Source organism: Schistocerca piceifrons, chromosome X (assembly GCF_021461385.2).
Source record: "Schistocerca piceifrons isolate TAMUIC-IGC-003096 chromosome X, iqSchPice1.1, whole genome shotgun sequence".
NCBI classification, from domain to species: Eukaryota; Metazoa; Arthropoda; class Insecta; order Orthoptera; family Acrididae; genus Schistocerca; species Schistocerca piceifrons.
Window position 1 is genome coordinate 196,783,069 of NC_060149.1, and position 14,679 is coordinate 196,797,747.

At 40.3% G+C, this 14,679-nt stretch overlaps 1 protein-coding gene and 1 pseudogene across 1 annotated transcript in view; both read left to right on the forward strand.

The window, feature by feature from the left end:
- The first annotated feature begins 869 nt into the window (after window positions 1-869).
- LOC124721565 overlaps window positions 870-14,679 on the forward strand; it is a 640,226-nt gene continuing 626,416 nt past the window's right edge. The window contains exon 1 of the mRNA XM_047246603.1: window positions 870-965. The gene's annotated coding sequence lies outside the window, so the exon portion shown is untranslated. The remainder of the gene's footprint in view (window positions 966-14,679) is intronic.
- On the forward strand, window positions 10,339-10,456 carry LOC124724046 (annotated as a pseudogene).

A 14,679-nucleotide genomic window follows, 5' to 3' on the forward strand; every position in this document is an offset into this window, starting at 1 on the left:
TTGACAACACGAAATCTGTTCTGCGCATGTGATTGCTCACTGCAGATATATTTTTTTTAAAAAAGTGGTTCAAATGGCTCTGAGCACTATGGGACTTAACTTCTGAGATCATCAGTCCCCTAGAACTTAGAACTACTTAAACCTAACTAACCTAAGGACATCGCGCACATCCATGCCCGAGGCAGGATTCGAACCTGCGACCGTAACGGTCGCGCGGTTCCAGACTGTAGCGCCTAGAACCGCTCGGCCACTCCGGCCGGCAGAGATATTTACTCTATGGTTGTGTTGACACTTGTTCTGTGTGTGGTGCCTTCCTTGTTTCTCCTCTGTGAACCGAGCTATTAAATTTGCTTGCACATTTTTTCTTCCTTGCATTTGTGCCTTGAGAATGACAGGATGTGCTCCTGTCGAAATATCGGTGGTGTTCGACGACGTCACCCGGCAGCAAACCCGTAAGTTATTTGAACATTCGATTCGCCAGGAAAAGTTAAGGTCTCACAATACCGTCATTGCACGGTCGCAGCTCGATTTTTTCCTCGGTGAAAACAAAGATTCCGCGAGTACCCACCGTAGATGTATACGTACAGGGACACTATCTCGGCAGACCGGTGCTGATGGGAGCGGGCCTGGCCCGATCGGGCAGTTTCTGCAAAAGCGCTGCAGAGGCGGAGGAAGCGGGACACTGGAGGAGTGGTGGCGCATTTCTCACATTTTTCGGAGCGGCGGTAGACAATGGGCGCGACGCGCCGTACACCTGCCGTAGCGTGACCTCGGGTATATTTGTGTTCATTTGTGTGGCGCGGCGCTGGCAGGGGTCCGCGGCAATGCGCAGCCGCGCCCAGTGCAGACATGGGCGCCAGAGGCAGTCGCCAGTGGCGGCAGCCCGCGCGCGCCAGCACAGGTCTCGCGCCCCCGCGCCAGCTACTCTGCCCGTCTGCGCGCGCGCCGCCGACCGCCGGCACCTGGTGAGTACCCATCCTCTGCCTACTTCTCCTATCTTTACCTTCACTCTTTTATTACTAAAAATATATGCGCGATTCGTGTCGCTTCTGCCAAGTCCTATAGGATTCAGTCGCCAAAATCGGATATATCACTCTTCGAGGCAGTGACAAGAGTGTATCGTGTTTTAAGACCAACTTCTTCGCTTAGGTGACGACGTCGAATATATCTGGAGTTCAGAGTCGTGTTTTGTGTTAATGAAGGCAATAGAGTGAAAGAAGCTGCACAAACCGTCCATCGGCGTGGGTCCTTCGAACAACGTGGAGTGTGGTGTCGAGCTTATTGGCCTCGCCTGAAGGACGAATCGTAAAAAGTGTTGCATTTTTCACCCCCTGAGCCTCTAATTCGACCCACCACTGGCGTGGTAATCGAGGATTGGTTACCTGTTGTCTGATCATCGAAGTATACACAGTGAAATGTTGGTGCGTGAATGAATACTTTCTTTAATGTGTTCGATGAAGCGTCTGTTTACTGCAGAAATAAAAATTACGTGTCTGTGTCTTATACTGAATAATCTGCCTTATGTGGTTTTATTGTACTGAGACTATAACGAAACTGAGATTTGTATAACATTCAGAATGTTACCTGAGTGAAGAAACTAACTGTTGGAACTGAAGCACTTGGGAATGAGAATTATCTCTCGAAATACATCATGCTCGACACGATAAATTTATCATTAAAATTTGACTGATAACAGTAGCATTTATCGTCAGTTGAAAATAATACAGATGCACTCTTTACTGCGAACATTCCATGACTGACGAAGAAGAATTCAATTTATTTCCGCAAAATACGTTTCCCAAGGTTTCACTTTATTTGCTTACATATAAAAATGAATCTCTGTGAACACCTTCCAGACCCGCAGCTGCAGTTAGTTTCAGAAACCAATAATGACTGTACACGTGCTCAGAAACGGTTAAAAACAACTACATCACGACATTGAGAATCTGTGAACAAGTGGAATGGACGTACCCAGACCATAGACCAGGAGACTAATACCAAATACGAAAAACCAGACCCTCTGCCCCACGTGCGTGTGTGTGTGTGTGTGTGTGTGTGTGTGTGTGTGTGTGTGTGTGTGTGTAATTTAGAAAAGCTGCAGTAAAGCTAAAAATCTGATGTACCAGCGGTATCAGAGAGGAAGATGATCATATATTGTATTTTAATATGCTAAAGCACTAACTGTCTATCAAAATGGTGATGGAAAAGGGAACTATACAAATACCAAAAATTAAGCGGTTTTTTCGTGTGGCAGATCTTTAGTTAATAACCGATAGCCTTTTCTAACAGACAGAACAGTACAGTGAAATCAATTGATATCGCCATGGGTAAAACGGTTCATTCAGTGTCGATTAGGCAAATTTTTGTCGATGTGGATAACGTTCTGAAGTGTTTTCCTGACTTATACTTTTCTCGTTTCAGGGAAATTTGTAAACGTAAAAACACTTTTATGGTAACATTTCAATGAATACATACTGCTACATTTCATATTTTACTACTAAATAATTCCACGTACGTAATTTCACCTACACAAAACTGGATCAAATGTGTGCTTCATTGGCTGACGATAATTGCTTAAGAGCCCGGCCATTGCATTCTCGATCCACATTTATGTTCATGTATTTGCACATAAAAATTCACTTGTGCAATTTACTTTTGTTTGCATCTGTGAAAATAGTAGAGTGACATATTAAGTTTTTGGAACTAGAAACACGTTGCTAATATAAGGGACATGATTACTGTGTCACTTTCATCAACTGTAAATGAAATAATCTTTAAGCTAAATTACATGCGTAATATTGATTCAACTGTTTATCTTCTGTTTTGTAATTCTTATTTATCGAGCGGGTGTGTAAACGACATAATAACACAATTAGCTTACTGAACAACATAAAATCCCATAATTACCACAGTACGTATATGATAGGGAAAGGTATAAGTATTTTGTATATCGTCTGGTTTCATGTGTAAATTGATACGAAGCAGATCTCAATATGGGCAGCGAATGGATGATTTTTTAATAACCTACCAACAAAATATTTCAGCTTCTGTTTATTTTATATTCCATCCACTTCATAGTAATAACTGCGATAAGTGAGAATATTTTAAAGCTAAATGTAAATATGTGCGTCTGTGCAGGAATTTGCTTCTAATGTTCTGTTAGTTATAGTTTTGTCCGCACTGGTCTTGTATTATATACTACTTGACCCGAGACGTGTTTATCCTAAATTTAAATCATTATTGAGCGTTAGTAAATGATACAATGATTGTGTGACAGTAATTTAACAGCCGTTCAACCTTAATAAACTTCAACCAAACAATATCTAACATTAATAAATGAGAATATAGTTTTACTTGGAGTAAATGAATTTTTAAGAACAGTTTAAGGAGAAAGTGGGGGAATGGTTCTTTTGAATGATAATAGTACTTGATATTAAGTTTGGCCATTGTAATAAGTGTCAGTGCCATTAGACGCTCAAAATATAGATTATGTAGTAAAAAGGATGATTAAAAATTCGCGCTCTTAAAAGACAGATTACGGATCTTCAAAATATTTAATGTCAAAAGTAAAATTCAGTCTGAGGTTTATTTTGTGTACTGACAGTTACAAATCAAAGGATATCCGAGCCACATGAAACCATTTACGGCACTATTGCATACAGAGCATCTGAAATTACTGTTGTTACTGTATGTTCTACTTTGTTTACTGTCACTGAGTAATAAATCAACCCCACACAATCATTAGTTTTGTCATTTGGTGATTAAAAGTTGTCAAATGGCTGATTAATGAATTACTAATTTTTGTAGCAGTTAATTTTAATAGAAAATATTGCTGAGAAACTGACAACAGTCGGTGTAACTGAGTGCCCCTCCTCCCACATTTTGTTTTACGGGTCCTTCCTCACATTATTTGCTGGCACCCAAAGCTTTTACACTATTCTCGGACGACGTGCAATGTGATCTTCTTGCAACTCCAAATACTAATCAACTCTCAAAACTCTGCTACTTCATAGTCATAGCAATACAACAGCCATTGCCGTTATGGGTGTAGACTTGACGCAGACTACTGCTTCTTCCTCACTAAACAGTAAAATTACTCTGTCAACTCATCGGCAAGTAAATGGATGCCATGAAGACCGGGACATTAGTTGCAACCTCCGCTAATAATCACTCACAGTGGCAAGCTATTGTTAATACGTATTATTGCACGCTTGGTGAAAAAACTGTTACAGATTTGAATGCAAACAATCTCTCGACAGCAGAACTTTCCAGGCTTCGCCGAACCTATGATCCGTCTCTGTTCAAATGGAAGAAAAGGAAGGAAGGCTAGCGTTTAAATTACCACTGACGTCAAGGTCTTTGGAGACGTAGAACTAGCTCATTTGAATAGTGTAGGCACAGTATGAGATACTTCGAAACGAATAAAAAAAACCCTACATTGAGCCTTTGAGCTTAGCGAAAATACTGAAAATGGCGAGGTAAGGAGTAGAATTCAGAATGCCAGTTACTTTAAACTCAGGAAGCTATAAAGCTGTGAAGACTTTGATAAACTGGAAGCCTTCTTTCTGCGTATTTTACAGCAGAGGTGTCCAGCCTTTTAGCTGACCAGGGCCACATTGGAAGAAGAGTATTTTTGGGCCGCACATAATATACTTAACCCAAACAACAAAATGTTCAAATGTGTGTGAATTCCTAAGGGACCAAACTGCTCAGGTCATCGGTCCCTAGTCTTACTACTTAAACTAACTTAAGCTAAGAACAACACACACACACACACACACACACACACACACACACACCCATGCCCGAAGGAGGACTCGAACCTCCGGCGGGAGAGGCCCTAACAACAACCGCTGACCAAAAATAAAAAGAGAAAGAGAGGGATGGTGTAGATCAAGTAGCGTGTGTCGTGTCGCGGGAATTTCAAATTGGAAGTAATCAATATATCATAACTTTAATAAACGGAACTTTATTAATTTTTTACCGATTGTGTGATTGATGCTCATCTCTAGGGCCGCGCTGATACTTCAACCGATGGGCCTCGGGTTTGACACCCCTGTTTTACAGTGTAATCCCCCTCTATGGCCTCTTATTGTCGAAAATGTACAGCAAACAAAGCTTTACCATATACGTCTAATTTTCAAATGCACCAAGTAATTTTATGATCCACTCAAACGGCATTCTTTAAATATTCGAATACGAGAGTAAATATTCTTTGATACATAGATATATGTAGAGAGCTGTAACCAGTCAACTTGGAAATATCTTTCTGTATTTCCGTTTACTAGTTTCCGAGCACGTTCAGTTTCATCTTCAGGCGGTGCATGTAAATCTTACGTATTCACGTTTGTAGCGTGGTACTGGGTGCTAGAGGTTGAATATGCAACGCAGCATCACGCTCAAAAATTATATATATGACTTTAGCATTCATCATGTGAAGATGAACTTGAGAACTAGTTAATGATAATAAAGAAATGTTACATAGGTGACTGGTGGCAGCTATCTGGATCTCTATTTTATTTATGTACAGCCACTGGGTTCCACACGATAACATTAACTTAATAAATGCTCTTTACTCTACTTTAATACTTCCTCATTACTTACCACATTTCGAAAGCTTCTAATCTCTTTTTGACTAAACTGTTTATCGCCCATGTTCCACTTCCATACTTGGCTACACTCCACACAAATACTTTCAGAAAAGACTTCCGAATACTTAAATCTACATTTGATGTTAACAAATTTCTCTTCTTCAGAAACTCTTTTCTTGCCATTGCGTGTCTACATTTTGTATCCTGTTTCCTTCGGACATCATCAGTTACTGCGCTGCCCAAATAACAAAACTGATCTACTACTTTAATTGTCTCGTTTCCTAATCTGATTCTCTCAGCATCAGCTGATTTAACTGGACCACATTCAATTATTCTTGTTTTGTTGTTGTTCATCTTATATCCTCCTTTCAAAACATTATCCATTCCGTTTAACCGCTCTTCCAAGCTCTTTTCTGTCTCTGACCGTTGTTACAATGTCATCGACAAGCCTCAAAGTTTTTATTTCTTCTCCCTGATCTTAAATTCCTTCTCTAAAGTTTTCTTTAGTTTCCTTTACTGCTTTTTCCTTGTACAAATTGAATTACATTGGGGATAGGGTACAACCCTGTCTCACTCCCTTCTCAACCACTGCTTCCCTTTCATGTCCCTCAACACTTATAACTACCGTCTGGTTTCTGTACAAAGTGTAAATAGCCTTTCGCCCCTGTATACAGGAATGGGCATTTATTGTGATTCTCGAATTTATTATCTTTGTAACAGGTAACAAAACAACAATGCAGACAACTACGATCTACGATGTGATTTTTTTTTCTTCCGAATCCATGGTGGTTTCACTCAGTAAATGATACGTTGCTGTCATAGTCTTCAGTTCTAAGACTGGTTTGATGCTGCTCTCCATCCTGGCTTGCCTGTACAGATCTCTTTATTTCTATACATCCACTACAACCTATATCCACTCGAACTTGCTCACAGTAGACAAAATTTTTCTCCCTTTTCGATTTTTAATACCTACACCTCCTTTCATTGCCGCATTAGATATCCCTTGTTGCCGTAGGATGTGTCCCATCAACCTGTCCTGTCTGTTAGTGAAGTTGTATCACTAATTTCTTTCCTCCCTGGTTTTTTTTAGTACCAATACATTAGTTATCCGAACTACTCGTCTACTCCTCAGTATTGTACTATTTCGAAAGCTTCTGTTCGCATCTTATCTATACTGTTTATTTTCCAAGTTTCATTTATTTTATCAACAAAAGTCCAGAAACTGTTTGTATTTGCTTCTCAATGCTTTCTGCCGTTATCTTAAAATCTACAACAGCGTGTTTACTCAGAAATTAGCTGTTGGTGCGTGGCGGAGGCTGCTTCTGCTACCATTGTGCTTTGACCCTTTTCTTATTTCACCAGTGAATGATGCGCCGGAAGAACGACTGACAGTAAGACTCTATATGATGTCAAATTTTTATGATTATTCTTTCATGGTAATTTCGAGACATACACGTGGAATGAAGTAATTCGTACCCTGACGCTTCTCGGAACATAATATGTCCGAATTTTAACTGTAAACCTTTCCCGTCACGCACAATGCCTGTTCTGTAGCCGTTACCATTGGAGTTTGAATAACGTCATCATGATGCTGTTGTGCTTGCTAAAAGAAACCCATCACGAAATTCATCGATCTTTTTCGCATCTCCCCTATCTCCTCTGTTACCCTTAAACAGTAATTTTTCCAGATTGATGAGCAGTACTGAAGAAACGGTTGAACGAGGAATTGCAAGCTACTTTCCCCGTGGGTGAATTGAATTTCCTTGGGATTCTTCCAGTGACGGTGCATTTGCATTATGCACAACATATAACCTGTAAACGGGACATTCCAAAAATAGAGATATTTTCAGACATAAAATTACACAACTTAATTACATGCTAAATAAAAACACAGACATAGAATACAATATGGTACTGATCACAATAATTTTAACAACTATTTTGATGGGAAATCTGTCAGCAGTCGTCATATAACATTTGAACATAATCATTTCAGCTAACGGCTGTCAATAAATTTTAATTGGTTGCAGTTTCAGTTTCGACAAGTTATCACTGTCACAAACTGTTAATTATAAATGATGTGTATGGCTGAATCCATGTAGATATTTTACATTATCAGTGTTTATTACAGCACCTCTTATGTATACTTGATAATAACAGTTAGTAGAAATTGTAATTGCAGCAAATAAAATTTTATGACAGCCATAAGGGAAAATCTCACCGATTACACTTTAAAAATTTTTGGTAGAGTTCATATTTTTAGACACATTAAACAGTTTTGGAAACATTTGCATATATTTTTAAATTAGATAACTGTCCTAGCATTTTTCAGTAGCTACATGTCAAATACCACATTATCATTTTTATTCCTTTTTTAATTACACATAATTTACATTATGTAATTATCAATGACTTTTAAGTTAAGGGGAAACAAGAAAACAAGACTTGGTTTCATAAAATATGCTGATTTTTAAAAATCTTTCTCTATTCGCTGCACACACTGAACCAAACCACAAGATACAAAACTGTACCCTAAGTAAAATATACGTCATTAGTTTGATTGAAAAATCAGTATACGATGCGTATGGATTATTTAACTCGTGAAGTGTGAAATAAATATCTATTTTTACGAAGTGGACTACAATACTTTTACCATGTACCTTTCATTCATTGATGCAACGAATGTAAATGTTGCAGAGATTCTTTAGGCATAAATACATTGATATCAACAAAAGTCGAAGTGTAGGAGTTTTTATTGCAAAGCATCTTACCAATTTTTCTGGGTTACTTTTAGCAGTCAATAAATACATAGATAATTTATGGTCATGAAAGTAGGAAATGTGGCATAATAACTAAATACTAAAATCTCAACAGCTACTTAAAAGCCTTTCATAGCTATTTTTATGCAAATTCAGTTAAAATTCTTGCTTTTATCATGAAACAATTCTCTCAACAGATGATTTAACCAAATGCCAGTGTGCATACACAGCTGATAGCCCCTTCCCTACAAGGGCTCGTCTTATTGGACTTTGGACTATGTTTTTGAGAGTATTTTCTAATTCAGATATGTCGTCTGTATTCTCATCCTCGCTGTGGTACGTCAAAATTTTCAATCCACATACGAGTTAACGCTTATACTCTCATGAAGTGAAATATAGCATAATAATAATAGTCAATATTCTTTTCCAAACTTGCAATGATAAGTTACAAGGTGAAAAACGCCTTGGCAGACATTTGAATAATGTCTGATTGAACTGATAAATGTTTAGATCACAGTAAAACCAGTTTTCAGATTTAGATTCTGTGAAACTTGTTTTTAAAAAAAATGCCATTATACCAGTGCATACTTCATTCATCACTACCATTATCACAACCAGTTATTTTTTCTATCGACTAATAAGTCATTTTATCAAATGTGTAAAATGCCTCATATACTAATTTAAATTTGGTACGCCACAGGGTCTGGAATACATATGAGCAGAGAAATGCGAGAAAAATAAGTAATTTCTTTCCGAGCCACGACTGTCATTAAACAATTTTGTCAGATATCGGCGTTCTATAGATGCTGTAGTTCAGATATACAACCCACAAAAACATGTAAATTACCATTGTGAAGCAAAAGCACTGAAAATAATTTTATAGTGAATGCTGAAATTCAAATTTTGATTCGAAAGTACTACGAGGGCGTGCTGACAAGGAATATCACCGAATTGCAGCGTGTAACATGCCGAATTTAAATCCTTCGGAGAATGAAAGCTGTGAACGATGATGATTGTATCGACATCAGTAACGTGCGTTTTTGGTTGAGCATGCTGGTAATGAAGTTAAAGTGTGTGGCAGAGCTCGGAGTGGACGACCGCGACCGGCAACCGACAGGACCCATCGAAATGGAGTTGATAAACTCAGCCGAGAAAATCATCGGACAATACAGACACAGCTCTCAGGTAAGTTTGGCGTATCACGAGAGCGTATATAGGCCATTACTGCAGAACCGCGGTACTAAAAACTGTGTGTACAGTAAGTGCCCCAAAACTCAGAGGAGAGTGGACATCTGCCAACAATTACTTTTGCGTTTTGAACGTAAGGGTTACTGATTCATTAACAACAATCTGACAGGTTGTGAAAGCTGGGTTCATCATTTTGAATTCGAAAACAAGAGAACATGAATCGAGTTCGACCACAAAACATCACCGACGCCAAAAAAGTTCAAGAAGGTGCCATCAGCAGGCAAAGTCACGCACACAGCGTTCTGTGATGTTCAAGGTGTGGCGCATTTGCGACTGACGCCTAAAGACACCACCATAAACTCTGCAAGGTACTGCGCGCCCTCAGAAAACTGAAAGCACGAATTCGAAGGGTTCGTCCACACATGGAGCACCCTCTCATCAGCACGACAATGCCAGATGACACGCAAGTGCTGCAACATCTACAACAGTCCGACGCCTTGGGTTCACTGCTATCGATCAAACTCCATACAGTCCCGACTTGCCTCCATCCGATTTTCATCTGTTTCCAAAACTTAAAGAACAACTTTGAGCACTTCACGTTGACAGTGATGAAGCGATGCAAGCAGATATGAGGTTGTGGCTGCGTCAACAAAGCCAAACGTTCTACAGTGACGGATCAACACTGTGGTATCGCGTTGGGAGAAATGTGTTCGTCACCAAGGGGACTATGTTGAGAAATAAATATGTATACATGAAGAATAAAAATGTAAAATATTAATAAAGTTTGTTTTATTTAAAATAGCAACGGCCTTGCCGTAGTGGATACACCGGTTCCCGATAGATCACCGAAGTTAAGCGCTATCGGGCGTGGTCGGCACTTGGATGGATGACCATCCAGGCCGCCATGTGCTGTTGCCATTTTTCGGGGTGCACTCAGTCTCGTGATGCCAATTGAGGAGCTACTCGACAGAATAGTAGCGGCTTCGGCCAAGAATACCATCATAAAGATAGGGACAGCGGTGTGCTGACCCCACGCCCCTCCTATCCGCATCCTCCACGGAGGATGACATGGCGGTCGAATGGTCCCGGTAGGCCACTTGTGGCCTGAAGACGGAGTGCTTTGTTTAAAATGCTTCCCCAAAAATATCACTGCGTTGTGAACCACTTTAATGCAATAGAATGGGGTTCAGAAAAAAGCGTATCAAATCAGTAGCTAGCGGAAATAACTGGAGCGAATAGTCTCAGTATAACATTCCCTGAGTTCTGTAACAAGGTTGTAAAAGGTACCATTCCTACTATAGAAATAATACACAAAACAGTATTTTTCATCGTTCGTACCCATTTTTCTGTATAACGGTGCTTAAATATCCAACTTCTACGCTTATCACAGTTTATTTACCAGTTAAAATTGTTTAGCTTACGGACAACGCTATGTAACATGGTCCAACGTTACTTAGCATTATTACGGGAAACAAACTTTAGCTGCGTCTGAACAGTTTAATGAGTCGCCTGTATTTCAATAAATTTTACTTCTAACCAAAGGCTGGCTTATATTATGAGCTTTCATTCAGTGTTCCCTTCCCGTTCCTGAAGGTAACAGTTTTTGTATTTGTGGTCTTGGAATGTTCTTATTACCTTATCTGGCTTGCGAAAGGCCGATGCTCAGTCCCTGCTCCTGCCTTACAGCAATGGCACACCCTTCAAAACTTATACTCGAAGCTGCTCTATTGTTTTAAATTTTCTTTGCGTTTGTAGCACTATGATAATCTGTCTTATGGGTGGGTAAACTTGATTCTTTGGTATCTAAATTCATTTTTTCCAGAAGTAGTTTTATCTGTAGAAGGTGTTGCTACTTACTCTGTTTCGTCCTATTGTAGTTGTTTGCCTACTATTCTTTCTTTTTTGTGTGCAGGGGGCTTACGTCACTTGCTATTTGATATATGGTATCACTGCTTGTGTAGGGTCTTCATTTTTGAACTATTGTTAATATTCCACGTTCTGTTCTACAAAAACAATGGTGTCGTTCTGCAAGCTCTTATCTCGCATCACAGAATTTAAAACTCTAGTATAAATCGTATTAGTCCCTTTTATATAAACGTCGATATGCCGTTTGATTGTTGAGCTTTGTAGTGATCAGTTTTAGTAACTTATTCGACTACAAAATCAGTGCACCCACTGGGATAGGTACAGCCAGTCCATAGTAAGTAGTAAGAATCGCGCACTTACTTTATCGTTAAATTTCTTACACAGAAATAGTTCATGGTGAAGATCTCCGTTTGTCTGAAAGAGCATGACATATGGCTCCTTCATCATCTCAGTCGTTCAGGACATTGTGGGCAGATGAGAGCATCGACAGACTACAATATGAAAAGAAGTGGTTTGTCGTATTGAAAGCCCTAGATTTATTTTCATAAACCCGCGCTAAGCGCTACATCAGAAACACAGTGACATCTACTGTGAATTCAATGTCAACAGTCACAGATGTATCCTGCCTCAAGCTATTTGTTACGCTAACTAAACATTTTTTGCACGTTTTAGCGCGGGAGTCAGAGTGCTGATAGAAATGGCGCTTCTGTTTATAAAATTGAAATTTAGCGGTTCAAGGTAATATATCTAAGACAGTTTGCTTTGCCTAATTCTCTAAAATTTGTCTTTACTTTACTGTCTACCTGCTACATAAAGAAATGCGGCAAACAGTTTTTCCCAGTTGTATTAGAAACCTCAAAGACATGATACTAGGACCACAAGGTTGTAATGGAACCATATTTGCATTCTTATCTATTTCAATACTAGGAAGAAAGTTAAATGTAATTGTAAACCAAGGCATTTGATCTGATGCCCGTGTTTCGTCCACATAATCATAGAACATTGATGCCCAACGTTGTACTGTGTGCCGTTGGAGAACAGGAGTTGGCAAGAGGAAGAAAGGGGGGAGGGGGGGAGGGGAAACTGGGCACAAAAAAATGGTTCAAATGGCTCTGAGCACTATGGGACTTAACATCGGTGGTCATCAGTCCCCTAGAACTTGGAACTACTTAAACCTAACTAACCTAAGGACATCACACACATCCATGCCCGAGGCAGGATTCGAACCTGCGACCGTAGCGGTCACGCGGTCCCAGACTGAAGCGCCTAGAACCGCACGGCCACACCGGCCGGCCAAACTGGACACATGCCCCCTCCCCTGGAATTTGGAGTATCGAGTTTTTATTCATTGCAGAATTCTCATATACCACGGATAACCATTAACTCTCTGGGACATAATAAGTTTTATGTGTCACCTATAAAAGTTAGCTCATGTGTCATGACACATATCAAATCTGACCAGCTCATTTATATAAAAAATCGAAATTTTTGAGTCTTGCCCCACCCTCCTTCCACCTTCTTGGAGTGACTTTTGTGAACACACATACACTGGGTGACGTTAGTTACTTTATCAGACATACGTGGTGTTACAGAACGATGGCGACAAACTTTGAGGGATTGTAGAGAGTGTCTTGAGGAACAAATTGAGAACAGGAATCTTAAGTCCGGAAATGTCATCCAACGACGCTGCAAAGCGTCCACGTAATAGGAGCCAGCGCTAGGCCATTCGGCAGCAAACATGATCTTGCACTTTACAGACCGTAGGTAGAAAATCTCGCAATGTATCTGACAGCATCTGGTTTTAGATGGCCCTGGACGTTTCCATGCCTGTCACAGCAACACAGTAAACCCCGCTAACAGCAGTGACAGCAGACGGAAAAAACAAACAAACATGGTAGAAACACAGCACTCATTCGTAGTTTGTCTCGTGCTGTTGTACCGCATCATGGAGAACTTCACTTGGTTCGAGCAGCACAATATGCATGTCGTTCATGATGAGGCGAAAGTAAATAGGCACACAGCTTTGCGTGTCTACCGGCAAAGACATCAAAATAGGCATGAGCTACGCCGTTCTATGTTTGTGCCTACTCATCAGTACCTTGGTGAAACTGCTGGTTTCAGACGTCAAAACGGTGGAGGTTGCATGCGAAGCAAATGCACACTACGAATTGTAGAGTATGTATTAGAGAGATTTGACGCAGACCCATCTACAAGCTGTAGCCCTACGGCACACACATCAAAGCAACCACACAGCGGTTTGGATGGTGATACATGAGGACGGAAGGCTTCCATTACATTTTCAGAAGGCACATGCGGTGACGGCCCAATATATTTCTTCGTGTGAGGAGTTCAGGCAGTGGTATTTGCAGCTATACACCACGCAGCCGTATTGTCTTGTTCACGGGTGAGGACTTTAACCGTGACGTTATGTTCAACGCTCACATTTGTCATTCTGGGGCGGAAGAGACTCACCACACCACCCGCGAATGATGTCTTCAACAAAAGTAACCATAAATGTATGAGCTGGCATGGTACACAATTACTTGATTGGCCCCGACATTCCTCATCCCTGATCGACAGGTAATAGCTATGCAACGTTCGTTCGAGAAATGCTGCCGATATTACTGGTGAGGTAACACTTGCAGTCGGTCTACTTACGTGGTTCCAGCAAGACGGAGCACCCACACACTTCAATCGAGCTGCCACAAACCAGATTGGACAGATATTTGGAGATCGATGGACTGGTCGAGATGGCCCTGTAACTTGGCCTCCTGACCTCAGCCCACTGGATTTTTTCATGTGGGTTCGTCTGAAAAATGTGGTGTACGAAACCCTTGTGGAGTCTGCAGAAGACTTAGTTGCAAGGATGCATGCAGCGTGTAAAGATGTTCGCACCGTTCCTGGTAGCTATGTGCGAGCGGATCAGCCATTGGTAGCCAGATGTCAGACGTGCTGCGATGTTACATGTAGGCATTTTGAACGGCTTCTCTAATTTTATTTGATTTCTTAACAGTAGAATAAATAGTAATGTTCACTCCTCTGTATTTTATTGCTACTTCCTTCACAGTTCGAAAAACGGTATTTTACGGGGCTATTTTAGTTCAAAAAATATAAAGAGTGATGTAAATCCTCAGGGTTTCTTTATTGACATAAGCAAAAAAAATTTCGGCTCATAGCTACCGTTCAAAGTGATGATCGCCAGTATGATCCACGCTTTACAAAGGCGCGTAGGAAGCTACCACACTCGCGCGAAGAAACAATTAGGGAAATCATGT